A 15844-nucleotide genomic window follows, 5' to 3' on the forward strand; every position below is an offset into this window, starting at 1 on the left:
GGACGTTGGCTTGGAGAGTGTTGCACGATCATTATGCGGCATGGCTTGCGGCTTTGACGGTGATGCACAATCATTATGCGGCATGGCTTGCGGCTTTGACGGTGTTGCACGATCATTATGCGGCATGGCTTGCGGCTTTGACTGTGTTGCACGATCATTATGCGTGCCAAATGCGATTTATCGAATTTATTGGCATCACTGGCTTACAACCACGTGAGTAAGGCCAATGCCGGAGACCCATATTGCATCATCTGTCACGATGAAGCTTCATTTGAAACGATGAAGCTTCATTTGGGCAGGGCCATTGCAAGATGCGGCCTCGAAAGTTGGTGAATGATTTTTCCTCCCCTAATCTAATTTGTAGAAATGCAAATAATACATATATAGGGAAGGGACGTTGGTTGAGAAGAAAATGCAAGTTTGCCTTGCATTTCCTACGGGAAGCGAATGCCGTGACGCTTTGGCATGCATTGCAAAATTTGAATAAAATATCATAAACACAAATGACTCAAGGAAGTCCGCAGGCTTCGTTAGATGTCAGAACTCTATGATCAAGACCAAATCATGAAACATAAAGACTCCCCTTTAATAGAAAATGTTCAGAAAAAATATTTCCGCACAAATTACATGTCTAGAGGCTTGAGAGTCTAAGAAACCTTGCATTTTGGGTGCGTTTATTCAAGGAAGTCTACTGACTTCGTTAGAATTCGAAATCCTTTATTTTGAAAACATACTATAAACTAGATAAACTCAGTTTTATTATAAAATTTTCTAAAAAATAAATTGGTAAAAAATAATACATTTAAAGACTCTACATGTTATCCAAATTTCATTTCTACGTATCTTGATTCCAAAAATAAAGAGGGAAGTCATCCCTTACATTGAAAATAAGGATGAAACACCAATTGCTAAGCGTCCAAATCCTAAAAATTTTCCTGTATACTATGGGGAACTGAAAGACAGAGGTAACCGAAAAAGAATGAGGTCATTCCCACTTCGTATGAAGAAGTTATGAGCAAAATAGTCGAAAAAGATTTTACACAAAACCTTGGGGGACAAAGAGAGTTATATAAGTAGACAATATTTATAATAAGGGGTATTTTGAGTTTGGTGCCTATAAAATGGCACACCTTTGCCTTTGGTACCTAACTTTGTCAGAATTTGAGTTTGGTGAGGATCCCAATCAAGCAGTTGATTTATCGGATGACTGGTTGACCGTTCACAAGCTGTTTTGGAGCAAAAATTGTTGCTCGGCCCCCTGCCAACATTTGTAAATAAATACGTGTCTTTGTCAATAATTTTCTAAACAATAATTATTTAATTTAACTATTTCACTAATACGGACCACATTAGGGAAATCTCTCTAGAGCATTTAACAAACACGTTACGAGCGCTCCAGAGAAATAAGGCTGACATAATCTGATTTCCATGGTAACTATGAATTTACAGAAAATGGAAAAAAATTTAATTAATACAATAATGATTAATTTGAAAAATGAATAGGGTCATTTACATGGATTCATTTGTTCAATACAATAATGGTTAGTTTGAAGGTTTAAGGAAACGATTATTGGGGTTGTTATGAGAGATAGATTTTGGATGATTTACCGGTGAACAATGAAGGGAGCTATGCTTATACTTTGGATTTAATTTTGTGTAAACATGTGTTCATATGAGAAAATAACAGTAGCTTAGTGTATGATTTGAAATTGGCAATGAAATAAGATGGAAATGGTATTAAGAGTGGAACCTAAAACCTCGTGAATGAAAATCAACAACTCTCATTTCTCAAACATGGAGTATGTAGAAGATAAGGCGCAGTTAGAGAATAAAACAGAGTTTAGAATTTTATTAGACATTTCACATTTTTAACTCTAAATTGGATGGTCAACACGGTCAATCAACGCCAATCGTTGACTGGGCACCAAACTCAGATATTGACAAAGTTAGGCACCAAACGCGAAAGTGTACCATTTTATAGGCACCAAACTCAAAATATACCTTCTAAAAATGAACTTCTAATCTATTAAAAAGGTCATAGATTACCTATAATAAAACATGGAAAGAAGGATATAAGGTTTGCAACCGTTAATAACTTCTCAACGATTCTGGGATCTTCTTTAAGCTAGATAATCATCGCAAAAATTGAATAAAATACCAAAAACACAAATGACTCAAGGAAGTCCGTAGGCTTCGTTAGATGTCAGAACTCTATGATCATGAACAATCATGAAACAGAAAGATTCCCCTTTAATAGAAAATTTTCAGAAAAAATATTTCCTGCACAAATTACATGCCTAGAGGCTTGAGAGTCAAAAAAATCTTGCATTTTGGATGCATTAACTCAAGGAAGTCCAGTGACTTCGTTAGAAGTCGAAATACTTTATTTAAAACCAAACTATAAACTAGATAAACTCATTTTTATAATAAAATTCTCTAAAAAAACTGATTGTGGTAAACAATAATACATTTAAAGGCTCTACATGTTATCCAAATTGCATTTCTACGTATGTTGATTCCAAAAATAAAGAGGGAAGTCATCCTTTACATTGAAAATAAGGATGAAACACCAGTTTCTAAGCGTCCAAATCCTAAAAATTTTCTTGTATACTGTGGGGAACTGAAAGATAGAGGTAACAGAAAAAGAATTAGGTCATTCCCACTTCGTATGAAGAAGTTATGAGCAAAATAGTCGAGAAAGAGATTACACAAAACCTTGGGGGACAAAGAGAGTTATATAAGTAGACAATATTTATAATAAGGGGTATTTTGAGTTTGGTGCCTATAAAATGGCACACCTTTTCCTTTGGTACCTAACTTTGTCGGAATTTGAGTTTGGTGTGGGTCCCAACCAAGCAGTTGACTTAACGGATGACTGGTGGACCGTTCAGAAGCTGTGTTGGAGCACAACTTGTTGTTCGGCAGCCCGCCAACTTTTGTAAATAAATACGTGTTTTTGTGAATAATTGTTTAAACAATCATTTTTAATTTAACTAGTTCACTAACACGGACCACGGTAGGGAAATCTCTTTAGATCATTTTCCAAACACGTTACGAGCGTTCCAGAGAAATAAAGCTGACTTATCTGACTGCCATGATAACTATGGATTTACATAAAATGGAAACAAATTTAATTAATACAATAATGATTAATTTGAAAAATAAATAGGGTCATATACATGGATTCACTTGTTCAATACAATAATGGTTTAAGGAAACGATTATTGGGGTTTACATGAGAGATAGATTTTGGATGATTTACCGGTAAACAATGAAGGGAGCTATGCTTATACTTTGGATTTAATTTTGTGTAAAAAGGTGGTCATATGAGAAAATAACAGTATCTCAGTGTATGATTTGAGATTAGCGACGAAAGAAGATGGCAATGGTATTAAGTGTGGAACCTAAAACCTCGTGAATGAAAATCAACAACACTCATTTCTCAAACATGGAGTATGTAGAAGATAGGGCGCAGTTAGTGAATAAAACGGAGTTTAAAATTTTATTAGACATTTCACATTCTTAACTCTAAATTGGATGGTCAACACGGTCAATCAACGCCAATTCGTTGACTGGGCACCAAACTCAGATATTGACAAAGTTAGCCACCAAACGCGAAAGTGTACCATTTTATAGGCACCAAACTCGAAATATCCCTTCTAATAATGAACTTCTAATCTTTTAAAAAGGTCATAGATTACCTATAATGAAACATGGAAAGAAGGAGATAAGGTTTGCAACTGTTAATAACTTCTCAACGATTATGGGATCTTCTTTAAGCTAGATAATCATCGCAAAAATTGAATAAAATACCATAAACACAAATGACTCAAGGAAGTCCGCAGGCTTCGTTAGATGTCGGAACTCTATGATCATGACCAAATCATGAAACATAAAGACTCCCCTTTAATAGAAAATTTTTAGAAAAATATTTCCTGCACAAATTACATGTCTAGAGGCTTGAGAGTCGAAAAAACCTTGCATTTTGGATGCATTGACTCAAGGAAGTCCAGTGACTTCTTTAGAAGACGAAATCCTTTTTTTAAAACCAAACTATAAACAAGATAAACTCATTTTTATTTTAAAATTTTCTAATGAATAATTGTGGTAAGAAATAATACATTTAAAGGCTCTACATGTTATCCAAATTGTATTTCTACGTATGTTGATTCCAAAAATAAAGAGGGAAGTCATCCTTTACATTGAAAATAAGGATGAAACACCAATTGCTAAGCGTCCAAATCAAAAAAAATTTCTTGTATACTGTGGGGAACTGAAAGACAGAGGTAACAGAAAAAGAATTAGGTCATTCCCACTTCGTATGAAGAAGTTATGAGCAAAATAGTCGAGAAAGAGATTACACAAAACCTTGGGGGACAAAGAGAGTTATATAAGTAGACAATATTTATAATAAGGGGTATTTTGAGTTTGGTGCCTATAAAATGGCACACCTTTTCCTTTGGTACCTAACTTTGTCGGAATTTGAGTTTGGTGTGGGTCCCAACCAAGCAGTTGACTTAACTGATGACTGGTGGACCGTTCAGAAGCTGTGTTGGAGCACAACTTGTTGTTCGGAAGCCCGCCAACTTTTGTAAATAAATACGTGTTTTTGTGAATAATTGTTTAAACAATCATTATTTAATTTAACTAGTTCACTAACACGGACCACGGTAGGGAAATCTCTTTAGATCATTTTCCAAACACGTTACGAGCGTTCCAGAGAAATAAAGATGACTTATCTGACTGCCATGATAACTATGGATTTACATAAAATGGAAGCAAATTTAATTAATACAATAATGATTAATTTGAAAAATAAATAGGGTCATCTACATGGATTCACTTGTTCAATACAATAATGGTTTAAGGAAACGATTATTGGGGTTTACATGAGAGATAGATTTTGGATGATTTACCAGTAAACAATGAAGGGAGCTATGCTTATACTTTGGATTTAATTTTGTGTAAACAGGTGGTCATATGAGAAAATAACAGTATCTCAGTGTATGATTTGAGATTAGCAACGAAAGAAGACGGCAATGGTATTAAGTGTGGAACCTAAAACCTCATGAATGAAAATCAACAACTCTCATTTCTCAAACATGGAGTATGTAGAAGATAGGGCGCAGTTAGTGAATAAAACGGAGTTTAAAATTTTATTAGACATTTCACATTCTTAACTCTAAATTGGATGGTTAACAAGGTCAATCAACGCCAATTCGTTGACTGGGCACCAAACTCGGATATTGACAAAATTAGGCACCAAACGCGAAATATCCCTTCTAATAATGAACTTCTAATCTTTTAAAAAGGTCATAGATTACCTATAATGAAACATGGAAAGAAGGAGATAAGGTTCACAACCGTTAATAACTTATCAACGATTCTGGGATCTTCTTTAAGCTAGATAATCATCGCAAAAATTGAATAAAATTCCATAAACACAAATGACTTAAGGAAGTCCGCAGGCTTCGTTATATGTCGGAACTCTATGATTAAGACCAAATCATGAAACAGAAAGACTCCCCTTTAATAAAAAAAATTCAGAAAAAATATTTCCTGCACAAATTACATGTCTAGTGGTTAAAATCGAAAAAAGCTTGCATTTTGGATGCATTGACTTAAGGAAGTCCAGTGACTTCTTTAGAAGTCGAAATCCTTTTTTTAAAACCAAACTATAAACTAGATAAACTCATTTTTGTTATAAAATTTTCTAAAAAATGATTGTGGTAAAAAATAATACATTCAAAGGCTCTACATGTTATCCAAATTGCATTTCTACGTATGTTGATTCCAAAAATAAAGAGGGGAGTCATCCTTTACATTTAAAATAAGGACGAAACACCAATTGCTAAGCGTCCAAATCCAAAAAAAAATCTTGTATACTGTGGGGAACTGAAAGACAGAGGTAACAGAAAAAGAATTAGGTCATTCCCACTTCGTATGAAGAAGTTATGAGCAAAATAGTCGAGAAAGAGATTACACAAAACCTTGGGGGACAAAGAGAGTTATATAAGTAGACAATATTTATAATAAGGGGTATTTTGAGTTTGGTGCCTATAAAATGGCACACCTTTTCCTTTGGTACCTAACTTTGTCGGAATTTGAGTTTGGTGTGGGTCCCAACCAAGCAGTTGACTTAACGGATGACTGGTGGACCATTCAGAAGCTGTGTTGGACCACAACTTGTTGTTCGGCAGCCCGCCAACTTTTGTAAATAAATACGTGTTTTTGTGAATAATTGTTTAAACAATCATTATTTAATTTAACTAGTTCACTAACACGGACCACGGTAGGGAAATCTCTTTAGATCATTTTCCAAACACGTTACGAGCGTTCCAGAGAAATAAAGCTGACTTATCTGACTGCCATGATAACTATGGATTTACATAAAATGGAAACAAATTTAATTAATACAATAATGATTAATTTGAAAAATAAATAGGGTCATCTACATGGATTCACTTGTTCAATACAATAATGGTTTAAGGAAACGATTATTGGGGTTTACATGAGAGATAGATTTTGGATGATTTACCGGTAAACAATGAAGGGAGCTATGCTTATACTTTGGATTTAATTTTGTGTAAAAAGGTGGTCATATGAGAAAATAACAGTATCTCAGTGTATGATTTGAGATTAGCAACGAAAGAAGATGGCAATGGTATTAAGTGTGGAACCTAAAACCTCGTGAATGAAAATCAACAACACTCATTTCTCAAACATGGAGTATGTAGAAGATAGGGTGCAGTTAGTGAATAAAACGGAGTTTAAAATTTTATTAGACATTTCACATTCTTAACTCTAAATTGGATGGTCAACACGGTCAATCAACGCCAATTCGTTGACTGGGCACCAAACTCAGATATTGACAAAGTTAGCCACCAAACGCGAAAGTGTACCATTTTATAGGCACCAAACTCGAAATATCCCTTCTAATAATGAACTTCTAATCTTTTAAAAAGGTCATAGATTACCTATAATGAAACATGGAAAGAAGGAGATAAGGTTTGCAACTGTTAATAACTTCTCAACGATTATGGGATCTTCTTTAAGCTAGATAATCATCGCAAAAATTGAATAAAATACCATAAACACAAATGACTCAAGGAAGTCCGCAGGCTTCGTTAGATGTCGGAACTCTATGATCATGACCAAATCATGAAACATAAAGACTCCCCTTTAATAGAAAATTTTTAGAAAAATATTTCCTGCACAAATTACATGTCTAGAGGCTTGAGAGTCGAAAAAACCTTGCATTTTGGATGCATTGACTCAAGGAAGTCCAGTGACTTCTTTAGAAGACGAAATCCTTTTTTTAAAACCAAACTATAAACAAGATAAACTCATTTTTATTTTAAAATTTTCTAATGAATAATTGTGGTAAGAAATAATACATTTAAAGGCTCTACATGTTATCCAAATTGTATTTCTACGTATGTTGATTCCAAAAATAAAGAGGGAAGTCATCCTTTACATTGAAAATAAGGATGAAACACCAATTGCTAAGCGTCCAAATCAAAAAAAAATTCTTGTATACTGTGGGGAACTGAAAGACAGAGGTAACAGAAAAAGAATTAGGTCATTCCCACTTCGTATGAAGAAGTTATGAGCAAAATAGTCGAGAAAGAGATTACACAAAACCTTGGGGGACAAAGAGAGTTATATAAGTAGACAATATTTATAATAAGGGGTATTTTGAGTTTGGTGCCTATAAAATGGCACACCTTTTCCTTTGGTACCTAACTTTGTCGGAATTTGAGTTTGGTGTGGGTCCCAACCAAGCAATTGACTTAGCGGATGACTGGTGGACCGTTCAGAAGCTGTGTTGGAGCACAACTTGTTGTTCGGAAGCCCGCAAAGTTTTGTAAATAAATACGTGTTTTTGTGAATAATTGTTTAAACAATCATTATTTAATTTAACTAGTTCACTAACACGGACCACGGTAGGGAAATCTCTTTAGATCATTTTCCATACACGTTACGAGCGTTCCAGAGAAATAAAGATGACTTATCTGACTGCCATGATAACTATGGATTTACATAAAATGGAAGCAAATTTAATTAATACAATAATGATTAATTTGAAAAATAAATAGGGTCATCTACATGGATTCACTTGTTCAATACAATAATGGTTTAAGGAAACGATTATTGGGGTTTACATGAGAGATAGATTTTGGATGATTTACCAGTAAACAATGAAGGGAGCTATGCTTATACTTTGGATTTAATTTTGTGTAAACAGGTGGTCATATGAGAAAATAACAGTATCTCAGTGAATGATTTGAGATTAGCAACGAAAGAAGACGGCAATGGTATTAAGTGTGGAACCTAAAACCTCATGAATGAAAATCAACAACTCTCATTTCTCAAACATGGAGTATGTAGAAGATAGGGGCAGTTAGTGAATAAAACGGAGTTTAAAATTTTATTAGACATTTCACATTCTTAACTCTAAATTGGATGGTCAACAAGGTCAATCAACGCCAATTCGTTGACTGGGCACCAAACTCGGATATTGACAAAATTAGGCACCAAACTCGAAATATCCCTTCTAATAATGAACTTCTAATCTTTTAAAAAGGTCATAGATTACCTATAATGAAACATGGAAAGAAGGAGATAAGGTTCACAACCGTTAATAACTTCTCAACGATTCTGGGATCTTCTTTAAGCTAGATAATCATCGCAAAAATTGAATAAAATTCCATAAACACAAATGACTTAAGGAAGTCCGCAGGCTTCGTTATATGTCGGAACTCTATGATTAAGACCAAATCATGAAACAGAAAGACTCCCCTTTAATAAAAAAAATTCAGAAAAAATATTTCCTGCACAAATTACATGTCTAGTGGTTAAAATCGAAAAAAGCTTGCATTTTGGATGCATTGACTTAAGGAAGTCCAGTGACTTCTTTAGAAGTCGAAATCCTTTTTTTAAAACCAAACTATAAACTAGATAAACTCATTTTTGTTATAAAATTTTCTAAAAAATGATTGTGGTAAAAAATAATACATTCAAAGGCTCTACATGTTATCAAAATTGCATTTCTACGTATGTTGATTCCAAAAATAAAGAGGGGAGTCATCCTTTACATTTAAAATAAGGACGAAACACCAATTGCTAAGCGTCCAAATCCAAAAAAAATTCTTGTATACTGTGGGGAACTGAAAGACAGAGGTAACAGAAAAAGAATTAGGTCATTCCCACTTCGTATGAAGAAGTTATGAGCAAAATAGTCGAGAAAGAGATTACACAAAACCTTGGGGGACAAAGAGAGTTATATAAGTAGACAATATTTATAATAAGGGGTATTTTGAGTTTGGTGCCTATAAAATGGCACACCTTTTCCTTTGGTACCTAACTTTGTCGGAATTTGAGTTTGGTGTGGGTCCCAACCAAGCAGTTGACTTAACGGATGACTGGTGGACCATTCAGAAGCTGTGTTGGACCACAACTTGTTGTTCGGCAGCCCGCCAACTTTTGTAAATAAATACGTGTTTTTGTGAATAATTGTTTAAACAATCATTATTTAATTTAACTAGTTCACTAACACGGACCACGGTAGGGAAATCTCTTTAGATCATTTTCCAAACACGTTACGAGCGTTCCAGAGAAATAAAGCTGACTTATCTGACTGCCATGATAACTATGGATTTACATAAAATGGAAACAAATTTAATTAATACAATAATGATTAATTTGAAAAATAAATAGGGTCATCTACATGGATTCACTTGTTCAATACAATAATGGTTTAAGGAAACGATTATTGGGGTTTACATGAGAGATAGATTTTGGATGATTTACCGGTAAACAATGAAGGGAGCTATGCTTATACTTTGGATTTAATTTTGTGTAAACAGGTGGTCATATGAGAAAATAACAGTATCTCAGTGTATGATTTGAGATTAGTAACGAAAGAAGATGGCAATGGTATTAAGTGTGGAACCTAAAACCTCGTGTATGAAAATCAACAACTCTCATTTCTCAAACATGGAGTATGTAGAAGATAGGGCGCAGTTAGTGAATAAAACGGAGTTTAAAATTTTATTAGACATTTCACATTCTTAACTCTAAATTGGATGGTCAACACGGTCAATCAACGCCAATTCGTTGACTGGGCACCAAACTCGGATATTGACAAAATTAGGCACCAAACGCGAAAGTGTACCATTTTATAGGCACCAAACTCGAAATATCCCTTTTAATAATGAACTTATAATCTTTTAAAAAGGTCATAAATTACCTATAATGAAACATGGAAAGAAGGAGATAAGGTTCACAACCGTTAATAACTTCTCAACGATTCTGGGATCTTCTTTAAGCTAAATAATCATCGCAAAAATTGAATAAAATACCATAAACACAAATGACTTAAGGAAGTCCGCAGGCTTCGTTATATGTCGGAACTCTATGATTAAGAACAAATCATGAAACAGAAAGACTCCCCTTTAATAAAAAAAATTCAGAAAAAATATTTCCTGCACAAATTACATGTCTAGTGGTTAAAATCGAAAAAAGCTTGCATTTTGGATGCATTGACTTAAGGAAGTCCAGTGACTTCTTTAGAAGTCGAAATCCTTTTTTTAAAACCAAACTATAAACTAGATAAACTCATTTTTGTTATAAAATTTTCTAAAAAATGATTGTGGTAAAAAATAATACATTCAAAGGCTCTACATGTTATCCAAATTGCATTTCTACGTATGTTGATTCCAAAAATAAAGAGGGGAGTCATCCTTTACATTTAAAATAAGGATGAAACACCAATTGCTAAGCGTCCAAATCCAAAAAAAATTCTTGTATACTGTGGGGAACTGAAAGACAGAGGTAACAGAAAAAGAATTAGGTCATTCCCACTTCGTATGAAGAAGGTATGAGCAAAATAGTCGAGAAAGAGATTACACAAAACCTTGGGGGACAAAGAGAGTTATATAAGTAGACAATATTTATAATAAGGGGTATTTTGAGTTTGGTGCCTATAAAATGGCACACCTTTTCCTTTGGTACCTAACTTTGTCGGAATTTGAGTTTGGTGTGGGTCCCAACCAAGCAATTGACTTAGCGGATGACTGGTGGACCGTTCAGAAGCTGTGTTGGAGCACAACTTGTTGTTCGGCAGCCCGCCAACTTTTGTAAATAAATACGTGTTTTTGTGAATAATTGTTTAAACAATCATTATTTAATTTAACTAGTTCACTAACACGGACCACGGTAGGGAAATCTCTTTAGATCATTTTCCAAACACGTTACGAGCGTTCCAGAGAAATAAAGCTGACTTATCTGACTGCCATGATAACTATGGATTTACATAAAATGGAAACAAATTTAATTAATACAATAATGATTAATTTGAAAAATAAATAGGGTCATCTACATGGATTCACTTGTTCAATACAATAATGGTTTAAGGAAACGATTATTGGGGTTTACATGAGAGATAGATTTTGGATGATTTACCGGTAAACAATGAAGGGAGCTATGCTTATACTTTGGATTTAATTTTGTGTAAACAGGTGGTCATATGAGAAAATAACAGTATCTCAGTGTATGATTTGAGATTAGTAACGAAAGAAGATGGCAATGGTATTAAGTGTGGAACCTAAAACCTCGTGTATGAAAATCAACAACTCTCATTTCTCAAACATGGAGTATGTAGAAGATAGGGCGCAGTTAGTGAATAAAACGGAGTTTAAAATTTTATTAGACATTTCACATTCTTAACTCTAAATTGGATGGTCAACACGGTCAATCAACGCCAATTCGTTGACTGGGCACCAAACTCGGATATTGACAAAATTAGGCACCAAACGCGAAAGTGTACCATTTTATAGGCACCAAACTCGAAATATCCCTTCTAATAATGAACTTATAATCTTTTAAAAAGGTCATAAATTACCTATAATGAAACATGGAAAGAAGGAGATAAGGTTCACAACCGTTAATAACTTCTCAACGATTCTGGGATCTTCTTTAAGCTAAATAATCATCGCAAAAATTGAATAAAATACCATAAACACAAATGACTTAAGGAAGTCCGCAGGCTTCGTTATATGTCGGAACTCTATGATTAAGAACAAATCATGAAACAGAAAGACTCCCCTTTAATAAAAAAAATTCAGAAAAAATATTTCCTGCACAAATTACATGTCTAGTGGTTAAAATCGAAAAAAGCTTGCATTTTGGATGCATTGACTTAAGGAAGTCCAGTGACTTCTTTAGAAGTCGAAATCCTTTTTTTAAAACCAAACTATAAACTAGATAAACTCATTTTTGTTATAAAATTTTCTAAAAAATGATTGTGGTAAAAAATAATACATTCAAAGGCTCTACATGTTATCCAAATTGCATTTCTACGTATGTTGATTCCAAAAATAAAGAGGGGAGTCATCCTTTACATTTAAAATAAGGACGAAACACCAATTGCTAAGCGTCCAAATCCAAAAAAAATTCTTGTATACTGTGGGGAACTGAAAGACAGAGGTAACAGAAAAAGAATTAGGTCATTCCCACTTCGTATGAAGAAGTTATGAGCAAAATAGTCGAGAAAGAGATTACACAAAACCTTGGGGGACAAAGAGAGTTATATAAGTAGACAATATTTATAATAAGGGGTATTTTGAGTTTGGTGCCTATAAAATGGCACACCTTTTCCTTTGGTACCTAACTTTGTCGGAATTTGAGTTTGGTGTGGGTCCCAACCAAGCAATTGACTTAGCGGATGACTGGTGGACCGTTCAGAAGCTGTGTTGGAGCACAACTTGTTGTTCGGCAGCCCGCCAACTTTTGTAAATAAATACGTGTTTTTGTGAATAATTGTTTAAACAATCATTATTTAATTTAACTAGTTCACTAACACGGACCACGGTAGGGAAATCTCTCTAGATCATTTTCCAAACACGTTACGAGCGTTCCAGAGAAATAAAGCTGACTTATCTGACTGCCATGATAACTATGGATTTACATAAAATGGAAACAAATTTAATTAATACAATAATGATTAATTTGAAAAATAAATAGGGTCATCTACATGGATTCACTTGTTCAATACAATAATGGTTTAAGGAAACGATTATTGGGGTTTACATGAGAGATAGATTTTGGATGATTTACCGGTAAACAATGAAGGGAGCTATGCTTATAATTTGGATTTAATTTTGTGTAAACAGGTGGTCATATGAGAAAATAACAGTATCTCAGTGTATGATTTGAGATTAGCAACGAAAGAAGATGGCAATGGTATTAAGTGTGGAACCTAAAACCTCGTGAATGAAAATCAACAACTCTCATTTCTCAAACATGGAGTATGTAGAAGATAGGGCGCAGCTAGTTAATAAAACGGAGTTTATAATTTTATTAGACATTTCACATTCTTAACTCTAAATTGGATGCTCAACACGGTCAATCAACGCCAATTCGTTGACTGGGCACCAAACTCAGATATTGACAAAGTTAGACACCAAACGCGAAAGTGTACCATTTTATAGGCACCAAACTCGAAATATCCCTTCTAATAATGAACTTCTAATCTTTTAAAAAGGTCATATATTACCTATAATGAAACATGGAAAGAAGGAGATAAGGTTTGCAATCATTAATAACTTCGCAACGATTATGGGATCTTCTTTAAGCTAGATAATCATCGCGAAAATTGAATAAAATACCATAAACACAAATGACTCAAGGAAGTCCGCAGGCTTCGTTAGATGTCGGAACTCTATGATCATGACCAAATCATGAAACATAAAGACTCCCCTTTAATAGAAAATTTTTAGAAAAATATTTCCTGCACAAATTACATGTCTAGAGGCTTGAGAGTCGAAAAAAGCTTTCATTTTGGATGCATTGACTCAAGGAAGTCTAGTGACTTCGTTAGAAGTCGAAATCCTTTTTTTAAAACCAAACTATAAACTAGATAAACTCATTTTTATTATAAAATTTTCTAAATAATGATTGTGGTAAAAAATAATACAATTAAAGGCTCTACATGTTATCCATATTGCATTTCTACGTATGTTGATTCCCAAAATAAAGAGGGAAGTCATCCTTTACATTGAAAATAAGGATGAAACACCAATTGCTAAGCGTCCAAATCCTAAACATTTTCCTGCATACTGTGGGGAACTGAAGGACAGAGGTAATAGAAAAAGAATGAGGTCATTCCCACTTCGTACGAAGAAGTTATGAGCAAAATAGTCGAGAAAGAGATTACACAAAACCTTGGGGGACAAAGAGAGTTATATAAGTAGACAATATTTATAATAAGGGGTATTTTGAGTTTGGTGCCTATAAAATGGCACACCTTTTCCTTTGGTACCTAACTTTGTCGGAATTTGAGTTTGGTGTGGGTCCCAACCAAGCAGTTGACTTAACGGATGACTGGTGGACCGTTCATAAGCTCTGTTGGAGCACAACTTGTTGCTCGGACCCTGCCAACTTTTGTAAATAAATACGTGTCTTTGTGAATAATTGTTTAAACAATCATTATTTAATTTAACTATTTCACTAACACGGACCACGATAGGGAAATCTCTATGGATCATTTTCCAAACACATTACGAGAGATCCAGATAAATAAGGTTGACTTATCTGACTGCCATGATAACTATGGATTTACAGAAAATGGAAACAAATTTATCTAATAAAATAATGATTAATTTGAAAAATGAATAGGGTCATTTACATGGATTCATTTGTTCAATACAATAATGGTTAGTTTGAAGGTTTAAGTAAACGATTATTGGGGTTTACATGAGAGATAGATTTTGGATGATTTACCGGTAAACAATGAAGGGAGCTATGCTTATACTTTAGATTTAATTTTGTATAAACAGGTGGTCATATGAGAAAATAACAGTAGCTCAGTGTATGATTTGAGATTAGCAATGAAAGAAGATGGCAATGGTATTAAGAGTGGAACCTAAAACCTCGTGAATGAAAATCAACAACTCTCATTTCTCAAACATTGAGTATGTAGAAGATAGGGTGCAGTTAGTTAATAAAACGGAGTTTAGAATTTTATCAGGCATTTCACATTTTTAACTCTAAATTGGATGGTCAACACGGTCAATCAACGCCAATTCGTTGACTGGGCACCAAACTCAGATATTGACAAAGTTAGGCACCAACTGCGAAAGTGTACCATTTTATAGGCACCAAACTCGAAATATCCCTTCTAATAATGAACTTCCAATCTCTTAAAAAGGTCATACATTACCTATAATAAAACATGGAAAGAAGGAGATAAGGTTTGCAACCGTTAATAACTTCTCAACGATTATGGGATCTTCTTTAAGCTAGATAATCATCGCAAAAATTGAATAAAATACCATAAACACAATTCACTCAAAGAAGTCCACATGCTTGATAGATGTCGGAACTCTATGATCAAGACCAAATCACGAAATATAAAGACTCCCCTTTAATAGAAAATTTTTCAGAAAAAATATTTCCTGCACAAATTACATGTCTAGAGGCTTGAGAGTCGAAAAACGCTTGCATTTTGGATGCATTGACTCAAGGAAGTCCAGTGACTTCGTTAGAAGTCGAAATACTTTATTTAAAACATAACTATAAACCAGATAAACTCATTTTTATTACAAAATTTTCTAAAAAATAATTGTGGTAAAAAATAATACATTTAAAGGCTCTACATGTTATCCAAATTGCATTTCTACGTATGTTGATTCCAAAAATAAAGAGGGAAGTCATCCTTTACATTGAAAATAAGGATGAAACACCAATTGCTAAGCGTCCAAATCCTATATATTTTACTGTATATTGTGGGGAACTTAAAGACAGAGGTAACAGAAAAAGAATGAGGTCATTCCCACTTTGT

Source organism: Papaver somniferum, unplaced genomic scaffold, assembly GCF_003573695.1.
Source record: "Papaver somniferum cultivar HN1 unplaced genomic scaffold, ASM357369v1 unplaced-scaffold_82, whole genome shotgun sequence".
Lineage (NCBI taxonomy): Eukaryota > Viridiplantae > Streptophyta > Magnoliopsida > Ranunculales > Papaveraceae > Papaver > Papaver somniferum.